Source organism: Periophthalmus magnuspinnatus, unplaced genomic scaffold, assembly GCF_009829125.3.
Source record: "Periophthalmus magnuspinnatus isolate fPerMag1 unplaced genomic scaffold, fPerMag1.2.pri scaffold_89_arrow_ctg1, whole genome shotgun sequence".
In the NCBI taxonomy this organism is placed as follows: domain Eukaryota; kingdom Metazoa; phylum Chordata; class Actinopteri; order Gobiiformes; family Gobiidae; genus Periophthalmus; species Periophthalmus magnuspinnatus.
In genome coordinates, this window is record NW_022986791.1 from 58,695 (window position 1) to 76,005 (window position 17,311).

General features: G+C 38.0%; 1 long non-coding RNA gene and 1 pseudogene across 1 annotated transcript; both read right to left on the bottom strand.

The window, feature by feature from the left end:
* Positions 1-2,340: 2,340 nt before the first annotated feature.
* LOC117393657 (phosphatidylinositol glycan anchor biosynthesis class U protein-like) lies at positions 2,341-8,351 on the bottom strand (annotated as a pseudogene).
* A 1,783-nt stretch (positions 8,352-10,134) lies between these two features.
* On the bottom strand, positions 10,135-13,085 carry LOC129456161 (uncharacterized). The gene is made up of 3 exons (XR_008649250.1): positions 13,039-13,085; positions 11,386-11,631; positions 10,135-10,177 (listed from the first exon to the last, which is right to left on the bottom strand). It is a non-coding gene; the product is annotated as an uncharacterized LOC129456161 (long non-coding RNA).
* Positions 13,086-17,311: the final 4,226 nt, after the last annotated feature.

Consider the following 17,311-nt stretch of genomic DNA (forward strand, 5'->3'; position numbering starts at 1 on the left):
ACTTGTGGGGTCTCCGAGACCCCCGGCGCTCCACTATAGGTTCATGCTGCGACTCGGGGGGTCCTGGTAACCCCCCCACCGCTCGGGGGTCCTGGTGACCCCATCAAAGTCTTTCTCCGTTGATTTAGTTATTTTATTTTTATTTTTTTCCACAAACGGACTTGTGGGGTCTCCGGGACCCCCGGCGCTCCACTATAGGTTCATGCTGCGACTCGGGGGGTCCTGGTAACCCCCTTGGGGAGCACAAGGGTTAAACATTTGCAATTTGAATCTTAAGTTGTTCATTCTACAGTTATATTCCCATGTGTCTGATCAGTTTCCATCTTGACACAATATACAAGTCAACAATGCAATATTTGACACATGAATAAAATCAATCTATTATCTAATCAATACATACAGTGAAAGTGAAAGATAAATAAAATGAGCCATTAAAGCTCCCTGGACAGGAAGTTTTTTTCAGAATGTCCTGTCTCCATTTCTTTCAATTTTATATTTTTTATATGGCTTCCAGACTTTGCCAAAAGTATGATTTTAGCAATTATTTCCCTGCTACCCAAACCAGGAAGGTACAAATGGGAAATTATCTCCCACTCTGAGCTCATGTACATGTGTTTAGCTCGGGTAACCCATGGAATCACCCACGTGTGCACCACTGAATGTGCCTATGGAGCAGTATTCTTCACTGATAAAAACTACACTAGGATTAGAGTTGCAATATAACTTTTCCTCTGCTGGATCCACTGGTGCCAACTGCTTGTCTGCCTTGTCAGGAATGTTCCACAGGAGACAAGCACTTACATTTAAATACAAAGCTGTGGCAAACAAATGTTTTTTTTAATCATAATTATTAGTAAATGTTTTAATAAACCCAACATTTATTAATTTATTTTTTAAAGCAACAGTATCAAAACAGCAAACACAAAATAAATCTCTTTACAGTGCAGCAAAATAAATATTACATCATCATTCATTCATTCATTCATTAGCCTTCACAAAAACAAGGGGACATAAATTTGTATTTGAGAAAAAAAAATCTAATTAAACAGTACAGTAATTATAGCATAGTAAAATTTGCAACAAGAGCTGTTATTTTGAATTAAAGTGGTTGAATATTATATGTGTTCAAAAATCAATGTTAATACAATCTTAACCATTAGTTCCCCAAGTACCAAAAGACATTATAATTAAGACGAATAAAGGTATATCTTTAAGCATGAAAAATCCATTATTTTTAGGTCAATGTTAAAATTGGGTATTGAAAAGACACATGCAGCTCATTTTAAAATGGTATTTTCCTCATTTTTGTTTACAATAATATTCCAGTTTGGCAGTAAGAAGAAAAAGGGCCTAGAATTATGCAGGACAATTATATTTGATGACGTAAAGGCACACGGTTTTCAAGGTAACTTCTATGGTATATTCATTGCTAAAACATAACTTACTTAGATCACCATGTTACCTTTTGTTGTTTTGTTAAAATGCTATATCAGCCAAAATCAACATATCATGTTTAATAATTTTTACAGTCCTTTGTCCCTTTGTTCCCCACGCCAAGTCTCTCCTCCTTTAAAGCGCAATTACATTACAATCTGCATGCATTCCACTAATGAAACTACTGCTTATTGCATCAGGTTTGTCTTGTTTTGTGTCTTGTTTCATTGTCGTGTGGGAGTATGGTTACATGGCCTGACCATTGGGTGGGATCATACTGCTAACCGGAAGGAGGGTTCAAATCGTGTCCAGGTGAGATCACAAAATGAATGAAACATGCACGGATGACACCTAAAACCTCATGTTTTTGATGAGGGAATGCTATAACATGGTAGAAAGCTTCATAAAGTAGATTTTGCTTAATACCCTTCTTTAAACAATGTATTAAATCATGTAAGAGACTATAATAAATTGCTGAAATTTGAACATTCGTAACAACATTCCTATGAGTAAAAACGTCCAGTGTTGATTCAAAAGAACTGGTGGAAAACAAAAAAATATTGTGCACACAACTTAGTTTCCAGGAATTATTTCAGCATAAACTGACAACAACAGCATCTTGCAAGAAGGAAGGAAGGTTTTCAAAATAAAACCCTGGCATTATATATATGTTTATGTAGAGGAAGTTACAAACATGTCAAAGTAAAAAAGGCATAGTCTACATCCCACATTTTTGTTGGGCTTAATACGTTCAGTCTACCAGCATCTTCCACCAACACCGTTCCAGGAGTTTGGTATAATTTCGTCCTGTGTGGTGAAATGCCATTCCCTTACAGGATAATACTCGCCTGTGCTGTCCACTGGCTGGTCTGCTTGGTCAAATGTGACTGAAGAGGTCTTTAAGAGTTATTTTAAAATGAGTGTGGCCTCTGACCCATCCTTCTTCTTCAGGTAAAGTCCATACGTGAGGTGGTCCTCTCTCCGTAAGAAGGCGTAGAAGTAGTCTGACACCAGGAGAATCTACAAAATGAATAATATAAATAGACAATATTTGATATTACAGTGAATACAGGGGTCACAATGTCTGCCAAAAGACCGCCATGAGATAAAAATCTCATTAAAACATTGTAAATGCTTTCAGTGATAAGAAACCAAGGCACCCCGAGGAAACCTATGCAGGGACAGGGAGACCATGCCCCCCACCCACCGTCTGGGAATGAGAACTTCTGCTCTGAGGCAAGAGCACCAATCGCTGTACCAGGTGTATGAAATAAAACTGATCAATCCAATTAAAAAATATATACATTTTTACATTAGTTTTGGTGTATAGAATACTGTGCAATTCTTGGGTCGAAATGATCATATTGAAACAATCCAAGGATTGAATGTACTTCACCCTCAACAGAATGAATACTAACACAAATATTATTGACAGCTAAAAAAAACAAAACAAAAAAACAAAAAAAAACATGCAAACATACTTTGACTACTTCTAATTTGCGCTAAACTCAGAATCCACAGAAACATAAGCTAAAACATCTGTGGGTCTGAAGTCAGAATATATGTCCACAAAAACACACAGTGGATCAAGTCCTGCTCAGAGCGGAGCACTGGTATTTGCCTTAAGCAGCCTCACTTCTGTCAGTCCAGCCCAAGGCAGTTGTGGCTACAGAAGCAGCTTACTACCATGCAGTACACTTTCAATATCTTGAAAGGTGATTTACATTCTGATTTACTTATGCTTCACCTGAGCCACATTGAACAGTAGTGTAATGGCGTAGTAAAAGTTGGAGTTGGCACTGCCAGAGTAGATCCACAGATGCCACAGCACAGGGAACAGAGCAGAGCAGGCGATCAGCACACATGTGACCAGGAAGATGTTTCTCAGGACTGAGGAGAGACAGAGTACATTTGATTACAAAGCACAATAATTCAGAATCAATGTTTCCATCTCAAACAGTTTAAATATTATTCTGATGCTCTTTGGAATATTCAATATAAAAGAAAAATGTGAAAACAGGTCAAAATAATCAATAAATAAATTAGCAGTATCAAATCGCTTCCCTTAAATGGAGGTTTCAAATTGTAGAATGTGAATTTGGAGGGCAGAATACAATGTTGTAGTGTTGACTAGAGGGGGTATTCTACTTCTACAGGGTATTACCAGTAACGCATAACATATTTGGATCACCATGTTCCCTTTTATTGTTTTGAAAATGCTGTATTTACCAAAAAGGTTTCTTTTGTTTCACTTTTGTTTTTGGTCTCTGTGCCAAGTCCCTCTTTAGAGCGCTTTCATAAAACAATCAGTGTGCATCCCGCTAATAAAACTACTGCACATCACTTCAGGTTTGTCAAGTTGTTATGTACAGTATTCTATCATGCGTGGATGATGTAGACTTTTGGCCTAATGGAATCTCACAGCTAACTGTAAAGAAGTTTCATTAGGAGGCTCAGAAGAGATTGGTAAATTACTGAAAAGCTTCTTAAGATATGTGCTTTTGATGAGGGAACAATATTATCAATATTATTACATAGTTAAAAGATATATATATATATATATATATATATATATATATATATATATATATATATATATATATATATACTACATAATTCCCCCTCTTTAACACAGTAATGAGCTTAGGATCTCTATTATTTTACTTTAATATTTTGTCTTTCCAGAACTCCCTACAACCGCCTCCATCTAAAGGTGAACGTGTGTGATTAATGAATAAACAGCGAGTTATTTGAAGCCCTCACATCTGTGTAGGTGGCTCCAGAGTGGGAGGAGGGACAGGTACAGAGCTATGCCTCCCACTGTGGGGTAAGATTTAAAGATGGACATCACGGCCAACTGCATGAACATCAGGAACACTGGGTGCTCCCTGATAAAAACAAACAGATTTCAAATTAGCCAATACAACAGTGAGTAAAAACTATAAAACAGTAATAAGAAATCATAATCACTCGTGATTACAACGACAGTAGCTCAGTTGGTAGAGTGTTTGTCCACCAATTGTTTGTCCACCGATCCACCGATCCAAAGTTTGGTGGTTCAAATTCCGCTCTCAACATAAACGTCATTGGTTGAGTAGGTTGGCGGTGCGATTCTAGATGAATGCTGTTGTTGTGTCCTTGGGCAAGACACTTAACCCACGTCGCCCACCCACGTGTACACTTGTGTGTGAATGGGTGAGTGGTTCCTTGTTGTAAAGTGCTTCGAGTGCCTTGAAAAGCGCTATAGAAAAATGTGACCATTTACCATTAAACCAGCACTAAACAGGAATTGGCTCAAAAGAGCTCAAAACACTTTATCCATTGCATACTGCCATCTGGTGGTCAACATGAAGTTGTTCTCCATCAACACACCTTCAGCAGACAGATTCTTATCATTTCACTCAAACTATTCAATTCAATTCATTTATTTTTGTAACGCCCAAAATCACAACAACAACAACAACAACAACAACAACAACAACAACAACAACAACAATCACAACAAACTATCTTCACTAAGCTGATGAACTTGTGGTTCTTCTACAAATGACAAACTTTTGCCACTTGTAGAAAAAGAACCACAACTTTTACTTAAGAGTACAGTTACACTGTTATATAATACATAATAAGTAGGAGTAAAAGTCTTAAAAACTGCTGACATTTATATATTGGCATTTGTCCTGAAGTGATTCTGTCAGTTGTCATACTGTTGAGGGTGAAGTACATGACTTACTTGAGTTTGATTTGAGAGAGGAATGGTGTAGAAGAAGACATTGATTTGAAAATCACAGTTGAAGAACAGCCTGAAGTGTTCGAACATCTCAGTGAAAAAATACCAGAAGAGGCCGATGTTTGGAGTCAGGTCTGGAACAGACAAACTGTGGAGGAGAGAGAAGAAATGAATGCAAGAATAAAATCAAATAATGGCCTTATCTGAGTGCAATTCTTATATTTTTTACATCAAGTAGCACATATTTGGAAAATATTGACTTTCAAAGAACTAAACAGAGAACAAAATAATAGCTGTTCATTGCCATATGTTTTTATTCATGACATAAATCAGGACATGATCTTCCAGTGAACTGCTCAGGTATCAGTGTTTCCTACTGTTTTCTGTAAACATTTAGAAAGCAATGCAGCATAATTCTCTATATAGTCTTGTTGCTGTGTCAATTTGATACTAAAAACATTCAAAATGTGTGGAATTGAATGTAACAAAAATCATGTAGAAAAAACTCAGTAAACTTACATGAATCCATAGACAGATGGTATGTAGTCCCAGGAGCCCAGCAGAAAGAAGGAGAGGCAGATGATAACGAACAGACTGACCAGGTAAATGAGAGGTACTGAACCATGAACCACCAAAAACTGGCCCAGCGGTAGTTCACTGGAATGTACAGCCGCTGGGGAGGGACAGGATGGAGTTCCAGATGATTAGGGAGGTCAATCTCAAATGTTAGTGTGAAAAATTGATTAAATAGCAATTGTTGATTTAGAGATGGGCAAAATTAGAATATCAAGTATATCATATTTTATTAAAAGAAAACATTTAAAACGCAGGACAAAGAACGCACTTGCAATTTAATATTTCAAGTAATGGTATAAAGTGCTATTTCTGCACTTTTGTTATAAATTTCATATCACATAGAGCTCAACCGTGACCACCCATCCCCTGGTTCCAGAAATGAATTTCCCATTCATTTTTTCCATAGACTAAAAAAATATATATATTAGAAGTTTGAAAGCTTGCTCAGGGATACTCAGCTCTGTGGTGACTAATGGCCACAAGAACTGTCACTTTATTTAAAATCTGTTTCTGAAATTTTATAAACTGCAAAGTTATTAAAGCATTTCGCAGAATCTTGTGTTTTAAATGTGCTTTTTGAAGGTAAAACTACCGCATTATGGATATTAGTTACCACGTAGCTGGTTAGCCTTCGCGATGACTTTGAACTCTTAATATTTGAATTTTTTCCAAAATTCACCTTGAAAAATGAAAGGAAAATTTACTTCCAGAAATGGCACAGACTTGTTGAGCTCCATTAGTTTAGCACATTTTGGAGTTTATCTGATATTTATTTTCTTAGCTGATATGTTTTTTTCTTGCTGTTGTGGCTGATATATTGGCAATATCTATATCAATATGTTAAAATCTAAAGCAAGTCCCAAGTCAGGGGCTTTTTCCAACAAGTGAAAAAAAAAAAATAATCCCCAATATCCTGATAATGACACATTATATTACATTGCTACACTAGCTTATCAAAGCAGGGCAGATAAGAGTCTTGCCCAAAGACACAATGGCAATAAACATATACATGCAATAATTGTGTTAAATAATTTAATAATTTACAATAAATTAACCATTGCTGAACAAATTGGTTCAATATTAGTCCTTATAATTATAATATAATATTATCATATAGTTAATACATTTTGTGCTTATAAAACATAGAGGAGCCTACCTGCATTATGTAGAGCATGGCTGGAGCACAGAGAGTGATGGGGTAGATGGACTGATACGTGGCCAGGGCCAGAAATATGGCACTCAACATGGTATTTTCTGTTCAACAAAAAGAATTTCATTTTGAATTAGACTGGGAGTGTTTAATTTAAATATTTGTGTATAAGATGAGCACATACTTTTAATAGTGCAGAGGAAGAAAAGGCCCAGGACGGCATTGTTGAGTCCACATGTGGATTTGGCAACACAGGACAAAATGGTGAAAGGGTTCAACATGTAACTGCAAACAGACAATGACAAAGAAATCAGGAAATATTTTCTTTTTTAATAATGATAGAAAGATTGTGGTGATTCATTAAGACTCTACTTACACCATGGCGACCTTGAGAGGGATATAATACATTTGCGTGGGGCTCCGGACCAGCTCTAGACAGTCCATGGGATAACAGTCTGCCTCCAGCTCAAATCTTTGCTTTTTCAACTAAAGAGAGGATATCTTTCTATTAGTAATAAACCATTACCACATTAATGAGAATGTAAGTTAATGTGTTTGGCTTGGAAATATCATGTGTTGAAAAGACTTTAAACGAAAGGAAGCAATGGAGTAGCAACTATAAAGGTTTCTTCACAAACTGTCACTTAACATCGTTTTGATAGCTGTTCTACTGAGGTGGTGAGATGATATTTTCTAACAGTAGATATATTTGCTGTATCATTGTCATAATTTGGACATTTTAAATTGCAATACTGATCTAAAATAATTTAATAAAAGAAACAAGTCCGCTGTCTTCCATGTTAGAAACCTGGGGCCAGATATCGCCATAAAGGTCATCACAACAAAAAAGTTACTATGTGCCGCTATGGAATCCTACGCCTATCGATTAAGAAAATACAATTTTATAACAAAGTAAACGCAGGGCAATGGCTGTGTACCAGATTGGAGTAATGACATCTTGAATACAAGGGTATAAAAATGACTCAAGCATGCATGACTCATGCTAAATACTCGTTTGAGAGTGTCAATGAGAAGATAAACAACTATAATATGGTTAAAAGCCCTGAAAATAATAGGGCACATTATTTGTATTGTTTATTTATTTATTTATTTATGGACTTAAAAACTATGCTATTAAAATGTAGGCTATCTCTTTTTTCCTTCAAATGAGGAAGACCTAAATTCAACACTCATTCCACCCCCTAAAAAGTTATATTTCGCCTAATTCCCTCCTTCTCTGTGCCACTATCATCCCACACTGCCTAGGGACCACAGCAGAGGACACCAACTCATGAAAAGGACCCAGACACCTGTGCGCAAAGAGCAGCCCAGATGATGTCTTTTGCTCAGCATTGAGTATCAAATCTATTCCTTAGTATCAAAATAGATTTTTAAATTTCAGTATCAGTACTACAGCATATGATTTTCTGCTGCACTTTACCTGTACCTGGTTTCGCCAGTGGCTCATTTTTGACTGTGAAAAGATGAAGTGACAGTAGTGAATATAAACAGTGTACTAAACGTTGTAATCATAACAGTGCATTATAATACATAATTAGACCTGTCACAATATTCGTTATATCGACTTATCCTTGAGTGAATTATAGCAGGAACAATTATTTTTGGGAGTCAATATTTACTGTGGGTACTCTTTCTTTGTAGTAGCACATAACATAACACATGACATATTTAGACTCCCATGTTACATTTTATTGTTTTGAAAAAGATATATTTGATGAACACAAAGTATTAACTTGAGTCTCTCCTTGCTTTGCTCTCCACGCTAAGCCACTCCCCCTTCAGAGTTCTATCGCAACACAATCAACATGCAGCTCATTAGTGAAACTGCTGCATATCTCATCAGCTTCGTCAAGTTGTTGTGTACAGTTCCGTATCATGTTTTTGTATATTTATGGAGAATAGCCGCGTGTGAGCCTGACGTCGACTTGAACAGAATCTTGCAACTAACTGTATTAATAATTATTATTTTAGTCAATGTGGGTGAAGTGCCTTGCCAAAGGACACAACTACAGTGAACAGCATTATGATGTGGTAGAAAGCTAAATGAAAAAATGAAAATGAAATTTTGCAGTGTTTCATTCTCTAATTTGCTATACATTGCAACTCATTTTTTTAGTGTTATCCAGTGGTGTTGTTTTTTTGTTTTTTTTTATTGGAGTAGCGTTTTTTAAATAATCCTGGTTTGTGTCTATAGAATAATTACTATACAATTATGATATTAGCGATACAATTGCGATATTAACATTTATTGTCTATATCTTATTCAGTAATATTTCTCACTTCAAAATGTGTTATTGTGACAGGTCAATACATTATTTCTAAATAAAAAGTTCTGTATTTTTTGTTTTGTCACTCTGAAACCCCGTGCCTGCACTTTACAGACACACCAGTAGACCCCCTCGTCCTCCTCACCCACATTACTGATAGTGTACTGAGACTGGTGAGCTGGGACGGTGTCACAGTTATATTCGCTCTCTTTACAGATAAATTCTCTCTCCAGGTCCTTACAGACAATGGTGGTTTGCTTTGCTTTGGACGTGGTCTGAGTGTATTGATGGCGACAATAAGAATGATCTGTAGAAAGAGGAAATAACAGATTATGGATTTTGGCTACACATAATACAAAACAATAGTACTTTAAAGGTCCTATAGCATGCAAATATGACTCTTGTGAACTTTTAGCCATGTTAGAATGTTGTTTTCCTCTCAAAAACATACCTGGAGTTGTGTTTTGTTTCATTTACAAAGTGGAATACAATGTTTTTTGTTGTTGTTTTTTGCAGGGTTTCTGTGTTAAATATGGGTGAATGAAACAAAACACAACTCCAGGTGTGTTTCTGATAATAAAACAATATTATAACATACATCAGAAAAGAGCGTAATATGGGCACATTAATGTTTTTTTCTTTTTCACACATGCAGATACATTTGTGTAGCTTGCCCATGGAAAAAAAAAAAAAAGAAATATCACAACCGTATCTTACAAGAGGATAGATTGAATAACTTTGCAGGAGTTTCATCAAATCTGCAGTAGTACGACCCAAAGTCTTCCTTTTGAATCTGCCTCACCATCATCTTCAGATATCTCCCTGTGGTGTCGTGGTACAGGCAATATGGCCCCACCTGCTCCCATTGATCATCCACGTTACTGCATATCTCATGTGTTGGAGTAGATACTGTGTGTTCTGTATACATTCCTTTATATGGCCAGGTGAATTCAACCCAGCCTCCAGAGCAGCCCGGCACATCTATAATTTCTGCAAAGACTGAAGAAAATAACATTAAGTGGGGTTTGCACCAGTATCTGTGAACCATCTGAATCCCAGGTGCTAATATACATCCTAACCTTCTAAAGAACACATAATGCATTCTTGGCTCTTATTCCCCAGTTCTTTAACATGAACGACTGCAGCAGGATTTTTTTTTTTAAAAGAACCAAATCTTTTTGTTTCAAATTTTTAGATTAACGTTGAACCAATACATGAATCAGCACAGAAGCAGAACGGACAATATAAGTGAGACGTTTCTGCACAAAAAAACATTTTGACATCATAGTAACAGTTTAATTAGATGCATAATTCCAAACACACACTCTCACTATAAACGATTTCAAACACATCTGAGTCTTGGTCTTTTCTCTCTATGAATAGTTTGTCAATTACATTGGCTTCTCTCATATAAATGAATTGCAAAAGAGCCAGTCTTTTGAATGGATCAAAAGGATTCAAATCAAAGAGCCAAAGGTTCCATCACTACTTTGTACATGCTTTTGGCCACCTCACGATAAGTATTTCACATTTTCTAAGTTAAAATAACTTTAACTTTAACTGCATTTAGACTATAAACTACTCTGTTACCAATGGAGCTCCCTCTGCTGTCAGGAATAGGAGAGAACAATCAGAAAGTAAAGTAAACAGTTGAAGTCCTTTTCTTCTGTGAATGCTATGTTTATAGAGCCACGTGTTTGTTGTGAACACAGTTTGACTGTAGAATAAGTTTGGTGATGGTTTATGGGCTTAAAAAGTATAGGAGAAGTACCAGAGTACAGTATTAACTGTGGGCAAAATGCAAAAGGAGAATTGAGGTGCAGAGAAGATGACTTTGCATTAATTGATTAATGAAACAAGTGTAAATGAAGTGAAATATAACTCCAGGTTTTGATGAGGGGACAATAGTATAACATGGACAAAACTGCAAAAAGTTCATTTTGCATAATATGTGTTTAAAGTGCAAAGAAAGCTAAATACAACTCCAGGTATGTTTTTGATTAGGAAACAACAATATACCTGGAAAAAAGTGCTTTTAGAGGCTTCCACAAGCAAGTTCATTACAATTGTAGGGCGTTACTGTTATTATTATTAAAAGGCTATAAAAAGTCAATTTTGCATAATATGTGTTCTTTAACAAAGCTATTACTATAGATAAAATGATGTAAAATGTCCTTCAATTTGGGAACATGGTGTAATATTTCTACCTTGAAGTAGTATTTTCTGTCGTGACACTCTGTGGCCTTCGCTCAGTGATCTGTTGCCGCACCAGTAGACCCCCTTGTCCAGTGCCCTCACATCACTGATGGTGTACTTAGCATAAGGGGCATAGAGTGTGTCGCAGGTGTAATTCATCTCTTTACAGATAAAGCCATACACATCATTACAGGAAATGGTGATATGAGCTGAAATCAAGCTAGTTTGTTTGTAGTCTTCATCACAGAAATCAGGGTCTGTAGAAACATGGGATAACTTAATGAGGGGCACAGTAAAGTTGAAAGTAGAACTATGGCTATGTTCACACTGCAGGGTATGTGGCCCAATTCATATTTCTTGTTTGTATTTGATTTTTTTATGTAGTTGTTCACATTACAACAAAAATGAGACTGATATCTAACCTCGAAGTGACCCACATGCAGACACCAGAACACAACATCACATGCAGCACGTTGTGTTTGCGGAAGTAAAAATGGCCTCTATTCGACTTAATCCTGGTGCATTTGTGACTATTTCAAGTTCTTTCAAGTGATTTCACAAAGATTTCTTGAATACAAAGACAGATTTTTTAATAACTTTCGGATGAGCAGGAGAACATTTGCCTACATACGTGATTGGAAACATTTATTTATGACGTGTATGTCGCATGAGCATTCGGACTGCAGTCATATGAAATACATATTGGATTTATGACACATACAAATGCAGTCTGGGTCAGATTTGAAAAAAAAAAAAAAGATTTGAGCTGTTTACACTGACATTAAAAAATCAAATACAGATCACATATGAGAAAAAAAAAATCAGATATGTCCTGCAGTGTGAATGTAGCTTAAGTAGTTTTAATGCACGTGTATAGAAGTTGACTGAGGGAGTGTGCCGCCACTGTGGATCTATTAAAGTATCTGAATAGAGTATTGCTAGCTTAGAGCTGTCTTAAATTGGATTAGTGGCCACTCATTGGTACTACAACGAAAAAATCCCTCCTGCCCAGAAAGATCTTTTCTCATAGAGCACAATGTAATCACAAACTGCTCGTGTTCGACTGACAAATTTCACAATGGTCAAATTTTGTGGCAATTTTTACCTATTTTCCAGATCATACACTTTTTCTCAGCTCAAAATCCGTGTGTTTTCAATCATTTGCTTCGGCTACACTCTATGTCTGCTGTAGCTAAGTTGAAGCTTTGTTAGAGCGGTCACGTGATACGACATGAACGATGTGAACGATATGAACGAGTCCTATTGTCATGAACGGGCAGCACGTTTAGAACATGGTTCCGAACCGCCCTGGAAGCAGAAACATTCTAATTTATGATTTGCAATTTATCTATCATTCCCTTGTCTCCTTTGTGGCAGCTCTGCTCGCTCAGAGTCTCATGGGGTTAGCTCAACCACGCATGGTCCATGGGCAGGGTAGGATCAGATGTACCTAAAGGCTAAACTCACGACATGCACCTTTCCAAGGAAGGCAGGAATGTGACTAAAAGTACAACATGTGTTAAAAAACAAAAACAAAAAAACAGTAGCATAAGATCCCTTCTGTATGCATTTCCATTTCAAATTGAAAAAAAGGGGGAAAAAATCGAATTGGGGAAAAAAAATTCAAGCATTTAATTTCAAGTTTAAAAGTGTAAAAGGTGAACCTGACAGATGCGGGACAGGCGCAGGGGAAGGCGCAGTGCAGTCTCTCTCTTTGGGACGAGAAAAAAGCAGCTTCTCCTGTTTGGATCCAGTGGTCCTGCTGGTCAGTTTCCACATTGTGATTTACATTCACAATATTAGTATAAGTCAAGTTTCTACGCTGCTTTTTGGAAAAACACGTCGAATAAACACGAGATGAGAAAGCAACGGAACTTTTGGGCCGACGACAGTGACACCTTCACTCACATCCACCTCCAGCCTGGCGCACCACGCGGTCAAAAACAACCGCTCAAGGCTCAACTCCAACACGCCACAAGATCCTCACGGGGCTGACGGGGCTCTGTGCTCCACGGGGCTGACGGGGCTCTGTGCTCCACGGGGCTGACGGGGCTCTGTGCTCCACGGGGCTGACGGGGCTCTGTGCTCCACGGGGCTGACGGGGCTCTGTGCTCCACGGGGCTGACGGGGCTCTGTGCTCCACGGGGCTGACGGGGCTCTGTGCTCCACGGGGCTGACGGGGCTCTGTGCTCCAGTGCCACAGGTCTGTGCGGGTTGGTCCGCGGTGCGCACGGCTCATCTGTGGCTTGTTCTGCAGGCACGTCCCTCGTCTTCCACCAGCCATAAAACACTTGTGGGCGTCTCACAGGTGTGCTGAAAGCGCTGAGCGCAATGTAAAAGGCGGAAAGTAGCTTATAAATGAACGCGCGCATTTAAAATGCAAGTCCAACAAACTCTACAAATAAATAAATGCGCTTCGAAATAAAATCATAAAATTACGCCGTATTACACAACCATTTGCCAATTATTTAAGGCGCAAAAATATTCTCAAACAAACGCAGGGCGATTACGTCCAAAGACGCGCGCGTTCTGACGTAGGCGCGCTCTTGTTGCCAAGTGCATCTCGTTGCCAAGTGCATCAAAACAAATTTTGAATCTTTGGCTGCGATCAAAAACCTGCATTTGTGAGCTTCATTCGAGGATTTCTTGAGAAAGGAGACCAAACTTCAGGACATTTTCACCCAGACTTGTACTGACCACCCCCTGACTCGGACAACGAGACCTCTCTGAGGACTTCAAGACTTTTCTGAGACCTACCAGACTTTTCTGTGGACCAGAGGCGAGGTTTGACTGTTTCCCTGTTAATGTTAGTCCCTATGGGATTGACTTATTACCTATGACCTTATTACTCAAAAAACAACCACTACTTAAGACAAAATATCTTTTATCAAAGTCTATATCATGTTTATGGTCAGTTTACTTACGTGAGTTCAAACAAAACCATGAAACCTGCAGCAGGTCACAGAGCACTGAGCTCTACTAGAGCCTAATAGTGACTATTGTCAGCGTATACAAGGAGAAAAGTCATCAAACATGTACTTTTAGGCATCCAAACACTGTTAGGCCCAGGAAATGTGGCTTTTTTTCTCATTTTATTAAGGATATAAAATATTTTAAACGTGTAGATTAATTTTCTGAGACTCTTAACACATTCAGTAGCCTACAAAGTTTTGTCATGTTTGTATTGCACAGCTGGTACTCAAACACATTAGTCCAAAGTCAGTTTTGGAGCTGCCATTGGCAAAGTGGGAGTATGAACATGTCACTTTATACAATGAAATAGTCTAAAACAAAACCAGTGTGCTGGAGTGGGCAGACGAGAGGACTTCATGGCTCGTCTTAAGTGTCACATTAAACCGTGTAAAGAGGCTCTTTGCCTCCACCTGCTGTTCATTTGACATGTCACCTGCTTTAGGGGTGTGTGCTGGGCAGTGGACGCTAATCGACTAATCGTGACTTAGTTGATGATGTATTTAAAAAGTCACAATGTACAATAGAAATAATCATGGGACTAGTTGTCTAATCAAAAATACCATCACTGAGGCATAAGTCAGTGATGTAGTAGACTACTAAAATAATCGTTAGTTAGTGCCCCAGTAGTGTCATTTGTGTCATTTGGCAAGACACTACACCTCACACATTTGCCTGTGGGATCTATTGTGGCGATTGTAGATTGTTTGCAGCCACATCTTTGTCAGGCAGCCACATCTTTGTCAGTCTGCCCAGGGCAGCTGTTATGAGAGTAGGTTATGACCCAAGTGTTTTTGAGGAATGTACGAATAATATTCATATATAATGTATATGTAACGTACAAATGGATGCAGTTCCTGGAGCTGTGTGAAAGTGTCATTATAATGGCCCTGAGCCGCCCTGACCATAATAATCAATGGTATGTCTAATGTGGCTGTCTTTTGCTTTGTATGTTGTTTTTCCATTTATGGACCAAATAAACTTTATGTCTGAAATAAATCGTATAAAGCCACTTAGTTACCATTTTGTATTTGTTAAATATCATATTTTAAAGTAAATGCCTGAGAAACTACTACAGCTTATAACTATTTAAAATAAAATAAAACAAAGGAAACTGCATGTCACTTTTGCACATTTTATTACTAAATACAATCAAATAATGTAATATTTTGTAGAAATAAAATTAACTATTAGTTTTAAAATGATTGTATATGGTCAGCACATGAGTGGAAGGTTGAGGGCTCCATCAGCTGGTCATTCTCAAAGTGGTGGTGGGCCTCATATAAAACAAATATATAAACATGAATCTGAAATCATCTTAAGCTTGTAAAAGTTGAATAGTTAAATATAAATGTTATTTGTGCATCTCTGAATCAGTAAGAAAGATAACATTATTATTAAATATGTAAACCTAAAATGACATATGTTTGCAGAGAATGAATAATGACTTCATTGCCAAGGAGTACACAAGTAGGAATGTGACTAAAAGTACAACATGTGTTAAAAAAACAAAAACAAAACAAAAAAACAGTAGCATAAGATCCCTTCTGTATGCATTTCCATTTCAAATTGAAAAAAAAAAAAGCTAATTGCGGAAAAAAAATCTAATTGGGGAAAAAAAATTCAAGCATTTAATTTCAAGTTTAAAAGTGTAAAAGGTGAACCTGACAGATGCGGGACAGGCGCAGGGGAAGGCGCAGTGCAGTCTCTCTCTTTGGGACGAGAAAAAAGCAGCTTCTCCTGTTTGGATCCAGTGGTCCTGCTGGTCAGTTTCCACATTGTGATTTACATTCACAATATTAGTATAAGTCAAGTTTCTACGCTGCTTTTTGGAAAAACACGTCGAATAAACACGAGATGAGAAAGCAACGGAACTTTTGGGCCGACGACAGTGACACCTTCACTCACATCCACCTCCAGCCTGGCGCACCACGCGGTCAAAAACAACCGCTCAAGGCTCAACTCCAACACGCCACAAGATCCTCACGGGGCTGACGGGGCTCTGTGCTCCACGGGGCTGACGGGGCTCTGTGCTCCACGGGGCTGACGGGGCTCTGTGCTCCACGGGGCTGACGGGGCTCTGTGCTCCACGGGGCTGACGGGGCTCTGTGCTCCACGGGGCTGACGGGGCTCTGTGCTCCAGTGCCACAGGTCTGTGCGGGTTGGTCCGCGGTGCGCACGGCTCATCTGTGGCTTGTTCTGCAGGCACGTCCCTCGTCTTCCACCAGCCATAAAACACTTGTGGGCGTCTCACAGGTGTGCTGAAAGCGCTGAGCGCAATGTAAAGTAGCTTATAAAAAAGGAACGCGCGCATTTACACTACTTAAGACAACAACTTTTATCAAAGTCTATATCATGTTTACGGTAAGTTTTGCTAAATGAAATGTGTCCTTAATAAAATATTTTCAAACAAAAGCATGACACCAGGTAACAGGGCACTGAGCACTACTAGAGCCAATATATACAAGGAGAAAAGTCATCAAACATGTACTTTTAGGCTTCCAAACACTGTTATGCCCAAGAATTGTAACCTCTAGAACACATATGTCAAACTCAAGGCCCGGGGGCCAAATGCGGCCCTCCACATCATTTCATGTGGCCCTCGACAGGGTAAACTCAAAGGTATGATGGTCTTAAAATGTAATTTTTTCAGGAGATACGCAGTTACACAGCCACATTTTTACATCTAGTCAAATGCATATATAATATTTGTAATTTGAACAAGTAATACATTAATATATATGAATATGAATGTATGTATAGTTGTATGTGTATATGTATGTATGCAGATATGTACATGCGTTTGTATCCATGTATTATTATTATTATTATTATTAGTAGTAGTAGTAGTATTATTATTATTATTAAGAAGTGCTGGCCCTGCACTGGTAAACAATTATGGGGACTGACAAAAAAGGACATATCAAATTATTTACAGTGCAAGGCATATAGGCCTATTTAAAAAAA